The sequence below is a fragment of the Poecile atricapillus genome, chromosome W (assembly GCF_030490865.1).
Source record: "Poecile atricapillus isolate bPoeAtr1 chromosome W, bPoeAtr1.hap1, whole genome shotgun sequence".
Classification (NCBI taxonomy): domain Eukaryota; kingdom Metazoa; phylum Chordata; class Aves; order Passeriformes; family Paridae; genus Poecile; species Poecile atricapillus.
The window spans coordinates 14834687-14845008 of record NC_081288.1 but is presented as its reverse complement, the minus strand read 5'-3'; the positions used below and the strand labels follow the sequence as shown (position 1 = coordinate 14845008).

The window sequence follows — 10322 nt, the reverse complement described above, 5'->3', positions numbered from 1 at the left end:
GCTGTTTGCAAGAACATACCTTGTTTCTAATTAGAGATGTCTAGATGTGTACACTATGCCTCCAAGATGTAAGAGGAATCAGGAGCTCTCATTTTGGGGTACATAACAAAATAGAGCTCCACTCAGTTCAGTGATGGAGGTGTAGTAGGTAAGTCAGACAAGTCACCTGTCACCACTCACAACCCTCAGGCTTCTATTCCCTGGAGATCCTATTGCCCATTCCCTGTGGTGAATAGCCCACAGCTTGACTTGGTTCAGCATTCATTATATTTAAATGGGACATTTTGCAATTTGTGTGATTTAAAATCCTCAACAGAGGCTTGGCATACAGCATTAAACAGAAAAGGATGAGAAATGCCCTTCTCTCTTTGCTTTGTAAACAGCTATATTTGATGGAGTCTTACTTGCAGCAAGGACATGTTCCCAACACACTGCATGTGATAGAAAATTTCCCACTGACTTCACTAAACCTTTGAGACCCAAAGGAATATTACAGCAGTAAAAAGCCAGCATTGTACAATGGCCTCAAGTTTCTCCTGGCAGTGAATATCTTTTCCAAAGAAAAAGCCAAAAAAAGCTGAATCTCCCCAAAGCAAGAGAGACATTGAATGGTTTCATGCCCTTGCTCTGAGGGACTTTAATGTCCATACATGCTCAGAGTGCTCAGAATTTTGTTAAGTTCACTCTAAGATCAAAGCCTGTTCCCAAAGACTCAGAAATATCCTCATTAAAGCCTCAGTGCTGCATCCATTTGTGCACCCGTTCACGTCAGTCAGGACTATGCTTCAGCACAGAACTGAGCACCTCACTGGATCTACCCAGCAAAAGAAAATCAAGGGAGTTAGAAGAAATGGGAAGATCCACGTGACAAGGATTAAGTCCTCCAGTTAAAGGCCTAAGGCTTGCATCAGCCTGCAGATCTCCTAGGTCATGGTACTCTTTTTCCTTAGTAGAGGGGGTTAAAAAAATACCAACCAAATTCCTTTAAAAGTCTTGTGATTCACAGAAACAAGTTTCATTTAAATGCAGGTAAACTCTGAGGTATTCAGTGAGCACAAAACAGAAGAGCTCCACTAATGTCAAGGAAACGAGGCTGGTTCATGCCAGCTGAGAATCTGCCTAAAGGACTCTCACAAGGCAGGGCCAGGTCCTACAGTATCCATTTCCAAGAGCTGCACAGGGAAGTACTGTTCTCACACAAACTTCTGGTGAAATGGGTGACACTCCACTGATTCATGCAATAGCAGTTGTAAATTTAGCCATGGATGAGAACTGAAATAAACAACATAGACCTTTATGGAGCAGGAAAATCTACCTTTCAAGTCCAAACAGACTTAGGAAGAATTGTTTCTGAGCTGAACTCCCACTCATTGGTAATTTTTCCACCATCTCAAATCCCACATCAGAAGAATTTCAGGTTGTGACAGACAGATATAGATACAGATATAGTTATAGAAATAGATATAAATATAGATGAACACATTTAAAATTATCAATCATTATTATTCAGAAACTGTTATCACTGTCAGGCACACAAAATATGGTTCTGAAGAACGTGGACATTATTTTATTGAGTTATAGATGGGGAAAAGGCTTAAAGAATACAGGTAATGCACATATTTGAAATAGAAATATAAACATAAACAGAAAAATGTTCAAGTCAGAGTCACATGAAAAATTAGACTAATCTTCAAATGCATTCTAGACTTGTATGTACAGCATTTTTTACTAAAAGAAGAAATACAAACTCCAGAGATGCCACACATCTCAAGAATACAAAATAAATAAAGATGAGTGCCAATAAAAGAAAGAGAACAAACACTTGAATCTTCTTCCAGAATGATGAGAAAGTTTGATATGTAAGAACCACGGGAGAAGATGCCCAATCTATGACAAGAACTCAATTTATTTCCAAACAAAAGTTCAAATAATAAAGTCTTGTGCCTGGGAGTGAGCCCCAAAGCATTTAAACTTTTCTCACTCCTATTGTGGAGCTGAACAATTCCTCTATGAGAGAAGCCTTGGAGGAGACCAGTGTTTCAGTAATCCCAGTGAAGAAATCCAATTCTGGGGATGATGGGGACGTCACAGTTATTTATCCAGAAGGAAGTTTTCAGCAGCTTCCAACCCAAGATGACTTGAGAACAAGGAATAGGCTGGTTTGGTTTCAGACTCTGCAGCAGTGTCTTCCTACTGGTCAGTGCCTGCAGGAGGAAGGCAATCAGGAGAGTGTCATGCAAAAAGCTGCAGTAATTAAGGAGGAAAAATCATTAGGCTCCACAGTGGACACAAAATTATGGCTTGGAACAAAGTGGAAGGTGCCCTTTCCCATGACAGGGGGTTGGAACCAGAGGATCTTTAAGGTCCCTTCCAACCCAGGCCATTCTGTGATCCTCTGATTCTCTGAAAGGTGCATTATTATTTTACTTTCCTTTCAAGCGTGTTACAATTAATTGAATGACACTGAGCACCATCAGCAGTTTTCCTGCTGAAAGTTTCTCCTTCATCAATTTGTTTGCATAACCAAATATCCTAGAGAAAAAAAAAACAGCCCTTGCAAATTAGATTTTTATGGTAGATTTTTCCTCTCTAGAAAAATAGGTCAGTTCCCCTGCAGTAATGCACACAATCTGAGGCCCATGTTTCTGCTTGGAATGAGCACACATGGAATGCAAGTGCCCCTTGGAGCTGGGCATCTGCACATGCCACCCTCTACTTCAACTGGTCAAGTGACTATTTGCAGATTTCCCCTGCCTTCAGAGCTGAAGCGAGGCCTAAATACTTAAGCCTTTTTCTACTTCCAATCTCCCTCTCTGAAAATATGGACCATAAATATCTTCTCCCAGGAGATTAGTCCTGGAACCTTATTGGGCTTAAAGTTATGTTCAAACAATGTCCTAGTAAAAACAAATAGTAAATAAAGTGTGTTCCAAGGACATCAAATCATGATTACAATGACTTCCATTTTTGTAGAACTTCCAAAATAAGTCTTTCTTTCTTTATGCATTGGAAAATATAAAAAGACTTGGTATACAGGAGTAAGTTAAATAGATGGAAATATAAAAGTAAAAAATAACAGGAGATTGCTTAAGAAGAGTATTTAAAACTAGAAAAGTTATTCCCAAGTAGCTTCCCAGACAGCTTCTGTAAGACAAAATAGAAAAGAAAGAAGCAGAAAAAAAGGGATTTTTCAGCTTAGTGGGATGAAAGAAGTCAGTTTCAACAGGGTCTGAAAGGGAGCAAGGAGTACTCTGACCATAACTGCACACCTGAACCACATGCTCTTACACACACGCATACACATACTCCCCTTAAATCCATCACAACTGAATGGTGCCTTCTTTCAGCATGTGTGCAAATGCTCCACTTCATAAAGCAGCCCTGAAAGGGCAAAGAGGAGAGAGAGCTCTACAAATATTGGTCCTTCACCCTGTAAGTCCTGCAGCATGGGGACCACACAGCCACTTCCCTGCCTGTCTCAGAAGGCTGTTCCCAGTTTTACCAAAAGTCTTGAAGGTGAACTTAAGCCCAAGGTGACTTACATGAAAAAAAAAAAACAAAAAACACCAGCAAAAAAAACCAAACAAACAACCAAACCACAAAAAAACCAAACAGCCAAGTGAAATCCTTTGGCAAGGTTTTGAACTGAACCTGTGTGAAATGAAATAAACCGTTCTCCCCACTCTGAAATACCAAAGGCAGTTTCTGTCAGAAGAGCTCCCCATATGTTAATCTGCAGTGAAGCCTCAGTGCCAGAGCTGGCACCTTTTCAAGTTAAAGGAAAAGCTCCTGCTGTCTTTATTGTGCCCAGACTCCTGACTGGATTGAAAGATATCAGAGTAAGAGGCTTCTTAAGTTCCCAAGAGCTCTCTGAAGATCACTAGCCAGTGGTTAGAGGAGATGTTAAGGGGACTGGGTTAGAAACCTCACACTGGCTAAGATGAAAGTGCTCCTTAGAAGGGATCCCGATTTTGTTGTGAGTGATCTCAGAATGAAGCTCAGCAAATCTGATGGCAGATTTCAGTAGAGAGATTCACATCTCAAAAGAAAATATTTGGTGCTTTTTAAAAAAAAATTATTTTACCAATTCAATTTTTCCTATTTTTTTCCCTTGTAATTTATGTTAGCTAGAATCAAACCTGAATTTTGTGGGGGTTTTTCATGGTATTTTCACACTCTTCTCTTTTATTTTCTCCTTTTGAAGGAAGAAAGAGTGAGAGGGGAAAAAAAGAAGGTTGGAAAAGGAAAGGGACTTCACTCATTTAAATTTTGAAGAAATAAATTTTTTTCAGCTAAAGTCAATTTAACTTAAATTGACATTTTCATGTAAACATGAAAAATACAAATGTAGCATTTTGATGCTCTTTGATTACATATTTTTTACAGCAGGAATTTCTTGATTAAGAATTTTCAGCCAACTTAAAGGCATGAGTATTAGGAGTCCCTGCAATCTGGCATCCTGAGCCATAATCTTTGCGAGCAGCAGGGAGGGATCTGTTTTGAGCAGCAGAGCATCTATGCTACAGCAGAGTGGTGCCTGTAATACAAGTGAGGATAACACAGGGCAAGAGATTAATATTCTGCATCACACTGGGCTCTGTTATTTTTATCCTGCTGTTTCCTTCACTCACCATCTCATGACTCACACCCTCCCCACACTGGAATTTCTGCCCCGGTCTCGTGCCTCACTGGTGTGTTAGGGAAGACGATGTGGAGAGCCATCTGCAGAGCACCTCTCCTGCTTGAGCTCCAGGTTGCTCTGGAAAACACAGAGGCAACAAAATTTACTGGTTTATCACATACCTGCTCTGGCTGCTGCAGCCTCCTTAGCAAACTGTATTCAGCTCTTGTCAGGGTTACAGTTCTTCCTTGTTTTTACAGCCTTAGGGACACGTCTGGATGCAAGTCCCAGCCTTCAGTAAAAGTACAGGGCTCAACCTGTGAGGTGAGAAAGGGCTTTTGAGAGACAGGTGAATGTAATTTAAGATGAGTAAAAGAGCTGCTTCTTACACATTTCTTGGTTATCACCTCAGGGATATGGTCCTCTATGCCACACTAGGCTGGCCATCCAGGGTGGGTGCTTCCTAAGGCCAAACCACAGTTCCCTGATGTGGGAAAGGAAGGCCAGGTCACAGGAGGAATTAGATGTTGAAATCCTTACTAATTGTACATATAGCTACTGTGATCCAAAATGCAGAACATCTAAACCCCAGTACAGTCTGCTGCTGTAGAATCCTGCACTCACACTTCCCAGTGGATTCAGTTTCCCAAGTGCCTGGACTCTGGCTTCTCTTTAAATCCAGAAGTAACATGGAGTTTGCTAGTTAGGAACCTAAATTCTACCTCCTCCCAGAAATGAGGCTGATCAGAGCAAGCATTTTCTCTTACCTCCTCACTGAGTTGCAACAACCCCTGCTCAAGAATCACAATTCCCTCCTTTCTCTGTATCTGAACTTTCATCTCCATTTTCCTGAGGGCATTTCCTAACCAGTCAGAAGCCAAGAGCACAGAAGGTTCACTCCATATGATCAAGCAAATATTCTCTAGGCTAGAGGGAGTACTTCAAGCAGCAAGTGGACACCATATCACCCTTCAAAAAGAAAAAATTAATACCAGAAAATAGCAGATAAATCTCCCTCTATATATTTCCTCCTCTTTTGCCCTGCCACTTTCAAAACTGAACTTCATTGAAAGGTGTCAAAGAATATTTGTATCTTGCCAAAAAATCTGAACATTTATCTGGGGAAAGGGGAATAAAATCCTAACTTGGGTATGAGAATTCCACTCAGTAGCAAGATTCCCCTCACGCAGGTAATGAAGCAATGGGCTCTCCAGGACCTTAGAGTGTATATAGCCAAAGTAATGCCCTTTTTCCTGAGAAGGTAGATAGGAGTCAGGTTGGTTCTGGAGTCAGTTTAGCAGAAGGATCACTTTGCGATCCATTGTGTTATTCCAGCTTTCACAGGAAAACTCAGCAAAGGACATCAAATAGCTCCTTCTCACAAGTTTTTAGATACCCTGGCCTCCTGCTTTTTCTTTTTGCTCCCATTTGGTTCTTCAGGTAACACTGGAAACATAAAGCATGTTTTATTTCTGTGGATGTTTTGCTCTCCAGATTTGTCTTGGCGCAAACTTCCTACTCTGTCACATCAACTGAAGTCCTTCATAGGGACTGCTGATGATGACTCAGAACAGTCAATAAGCCTTTTGTTGGTGAAACAGCCTCATCCAGCAGAGGCTTTGTTGCTCAGAACCCAAACACCAGCTCAAGTCACCCGTCACATGCTCTGCCCTCTCCTCTTGTTCCTTCTCGACATAACTGACTGCCTGGAGAGGGGCAGATGTGCATGATGGAGCAGGAAGGCTGATGGCTTGCACATTTACACCACATCCAAATGTCAGGCCTCCCCCGAATCCAAAGGGCAGAAGCTTCCCTCAGTCCACCCTCAGTCTAGAAATGTGACCTTAACACAACAGTCATGCTCTTCCTCTCAGACAATTCCTCCAGCTGGAGGATGATCAATGTGAGAGCCCCAGGAGAGGCTGAGGAGGATGTGATTACTGACCTGAAATGAAGCTTGTGCGCACTGCAGGAGAAGCTTCCACTAAAATCTCTTCCACTGGAGTCAGCACCTCAGGACAACAAATGCTGCTGCAGTTTGAAAGAGGATTACCAAAAAAAAAAAAAAAAAAAAAAAAAATTAAAAAAAGCTAAAGGGAATTGGAGCAGCCAGAGAAAATCTTGTTAATGCAGCAGTGTCCTGCTATGAGCTTTCTGTTTAACAGAGAGGCTCCTTGGTACTACTGAGTTAAATAAGTTTTTGCTGTCAGACACCTGTCAGTAGTCCTTTAGAGTAAGGTTTGTCCTGAGCTGCAATCTCCTGGACCTGTCTTTGTCTGCTGCTGTTCTAAACAGACTCTATGAATCAAGAGGAACCCTTTCCATATCTTGCTTCTTAACTCTGTCTTATTACCTGAGGTGCACAAAAGGTCAAGAAAGGACATATGAATATCTCAAAGAGGGTATCAAGAGGATTGATGCCAGGCTCTCTTCAGTGGTGCTCAGTGACAGGACTAGTAGCAATGTCCATAAACTAAACACAAGAAGTTCCACCTCAGCATGAGGAAGAATTTCTTTCCACTGAGGGTGGCAGAGCACTGGAACAGCTACCCAGAGAGAGCCTGGAGTTTCCCCTCTGGAGACATTCCAATGGATGTATTCCTGCGTCACCTGCTCTGGGTGACCCTACCTGGGCAGGGGGTTGGTCTGGATGAGCTCCAGAGGTCCCTTCCAGCCCTAAGGATTCTGTGAAAGCAACCACTTAGAACAGTCAGGAAATGACTTGCAAAGAGCAGCTTTCCATTCACACGGAGCTGGTCTCTGCACTTCCTCCCACTCTTCTCCAAACACAAGGAAAAGAAGATGCAGGGACACTTTTGTCAGCTTGAACATGGGGTAGGGCAAAGCAAGAGACTTTCTCCATGAAAGTCCTTTTCTTTCTCCTTTTCTGGAGGATGTTATTGCAAGATACATTTTTCATGGAAACACTTCTGACTCAATCCAGAGTTCTCTGGCAAAGGTTTTCTCAATCATATGGGAGATGAGCACTTTGCCACCTCTCACAGACAGTGACCAGCAGTTCCCACAAGCTGGAGCAGGGTGGCTCATTTTAAACAAGATTTTTAATATTCCAGAAAAAAACCCCAGCAAACTAGTGTGATTTCCTTCTAGTGATTCAGAAGAAGGAATTGTAATCCAGAGGGTAAACTAAATATTAAAATGTATATAATCACTATAATTTCCAGAGAGCAGTGATCAAAATTGCCTCACATCTGTACACTGCATTCCTGGAACTCAATCTTCATTGCAAATGGATGCCTACTGTTGGATAAAAATGTCATTTGTCACTAAAAACAACCAAGAAGGATGGTAGTTCCTTGCTCAGAGCATCACTGAGAAGCACTTAAAATTATTGATGTAAGATTAAAGCTTCAAAAATAAAACCACATCATTAAAGAGCAGGAATTTTGTCTTGAACATGAAGTGTCACCGTTTTCAAGACTAGTTCTATATTTGGAACAAGAATTAATGGGAAAGGAATCTGAAAAACCCAAACATCACTACTCAATATTTCATCACGAGAAATGTGTGAGATTTCTCCGTCTCACAAAGAGTTTCTCTCCTAAGAGGAAAGGTTCACAGTTCGCTTTTTCAAGAAACTACAAGTTTTGTACTTTCGAGTATTAACTGATTTATGCAAATTTTATACTTAACCTGTCCATGAATTAATGAGTTGCCAATCTTGCTGTATTTTAAGTCAGATCAGCACCAGATGGAGAGCAGACTTGCTTAATAAGGGGTTTTATCGAGAGAGTAATTAAGCAAATATACATCTGAAATCCAGTGTCAATTCTGAGAAGCCTAACAAACTTTCCTAAGAAACTGCCTGGTTCTGTGGTGGCTGGATTCAGTTTTAAAATCCTGGCAGAGATCAGTATCGTTTCTTGAACCATGTTGTGCAAAATGTCTAAAGTGAGCCCTGAGCTCAGTTCTGACCCCAGTGAAGTCAGTGGCACCACACCAAGTGTCTTCCACTGCATCAGGACTGTGACTTACTGTTTCTAAGTCAGACACTGGCAATTACCTGAAGTGAACCCTTTGGCTGCCATGGCAAGCTAGATTAACTCTTTCACCTCCAGTTTAATCAGACCAGCAGACCAGCCTTAGTATGTTCAGCACTATCAGAGCAATCAGTCTGTAGCATTGCCTTTCCTATGTTCCTGCTCCTACACAGGCTCTGTGAGCACAGATATTTTCTCCCTGAATTGGGAATGTAGACCAGGAGCAGCTTCCCATCAGAAAAACACAGGCTTTACTGAAACAATAGCAACTCCCCTCATAAAATGCAGCACCAGGTCAGGTTTGCCTGTGACAAAGGCAAATGCAGGCTGGCACAAGGCAGTGTTGAGTCTGACAGTGTGACTTCCACAGGTGTTGCTAGAGCTTGTGGGAGGTATTGCTGTGACTCATGGAGGCTGGCAGAGCTAATAGGGCAGCTTGGTGAGACAGTCCTGTTAATGACTGGTGGCTGTACGAAGAACACGCCATTCACAAACTGAAAAGGAGCATAAGGTGTTTCAGGAGTGGGCATGGGAGCAGCCACAGCTCCTCTGGGCTACTGGGTGCCAGGGCCTCACCACCCTCACAGGGAAGAATTTCTTCCTGATATCCAATCTAAACCTACTCTGTGTCAGTGTGAAGCCATTGCCTCTTGTCCTGTCACCACATTTATAAAAAATTCCTCTCCATCTTTGTCCCTTCAGGTTCCTGTGAAGGCTACACCGGCTTAAAGAAAGGCTGAATGTCCTGTCTCAATGAGTGACACACCTGGTGTAATCATGGGAGAAGACCAGACAAGGCTCCCTGGTGCTTGTGTTCCACTAAATATTTAAATATTTTTTGGAAAGATAGAAATGAGACAGAGTAGCCTGAAAATGCTCAATTCATTTACAGTAGCTGGGACAAAAGGAATGTTGAGATTCTTCAGAGAAAGAGGAAAAAGCTGGGTCAGCACACAGCAAAATGCCAGAAAAATTTGCTGCATAAGGTGTAAGAAAAAAATCCTCACGTGTATCACAGAGATCTAAACTTCTGTCTGTGTTCTGAAAAAAAATGTTCTGGGTATTTATAGTGATGCTGGTTAAAAAGAAGCCATCCCAAATTTAAATCTGAATCAGGCTAAAACTTAACCAACAGTGAATATTCAAGAGACCTGGTTGCCACCACTTAGAATTTAGAGTCCGTGCTCTAAATTCTACCTATGAGAGACCACCCGTGAAAAGTTTCACTGCCTGCTTGAATTCACGACACAGGGTGTGGTCAAAGCTGTAAAGGTGACAGGGTGCATGAGAAAAAGAGAGTGAAAGTGAAAATATCACCTTTATAGTAATCTGTGGATCAGCCCATTTTAGGATCCAGCTTTAGGTGCTGGAGGTTAAAACTAAGATGCCTTACAGGAGATATGTGAATGATCCACAGCAGAAAATATAAAAGCAGGAAAATGAATTACTTTTTAACAAAAGATGTAATTAGGCTATGGAACTCAGCGACATGGGTAATCAGAGGAGCCAAAACCTCACTGGATTCCAAAGGGCCAGGACACTAAAGGGAATATCCATATTATTAACTACAGAAAATAAAAACATGGAATAGATTGTTATTTCCACTATCTTTTCAAATAGTAAGCACTAATCTGGTATCCCATGATGCTACACATGATGTGTAAAGGGTCTTTACACATCAGTTCAGCACTTGCAACCCC

General features: G+C 41.7%; 1 protein-coding gene across 3 annotated transcripts in view; it reads right to left on the bottom strand.

Moving 5' to 3' along the window:
* Nucleotides 1-1427: 1427 nt before the first annotated feature.
* LOC131592434 (potassium voltage-gated channel subfamily A member 5-like) overlaps nt 1428-10322 on the bottom strand; it is a 29739-nt gene continuing 20844 nt past the window's right edge. The window contains exons 2-4 of one of the 3 annotated variants that reach the window (XM_058863935.1): nt 6567-6652; nt 4632-4759; nt 1428-2204 (exon numbers count right to left, since the gene is read on the bottom strand). The gene's annotated coding sequence lies outside the window, so the exon portion shown is untranslated. The remainder of the gene's footprint in view (nt 2205-4631; nt 4760-6566; nt 6653-10322) is intronic. The other 2 variants (XM_058863934.1, XM_058863936.1) reach the window with 2 other exon arrangements.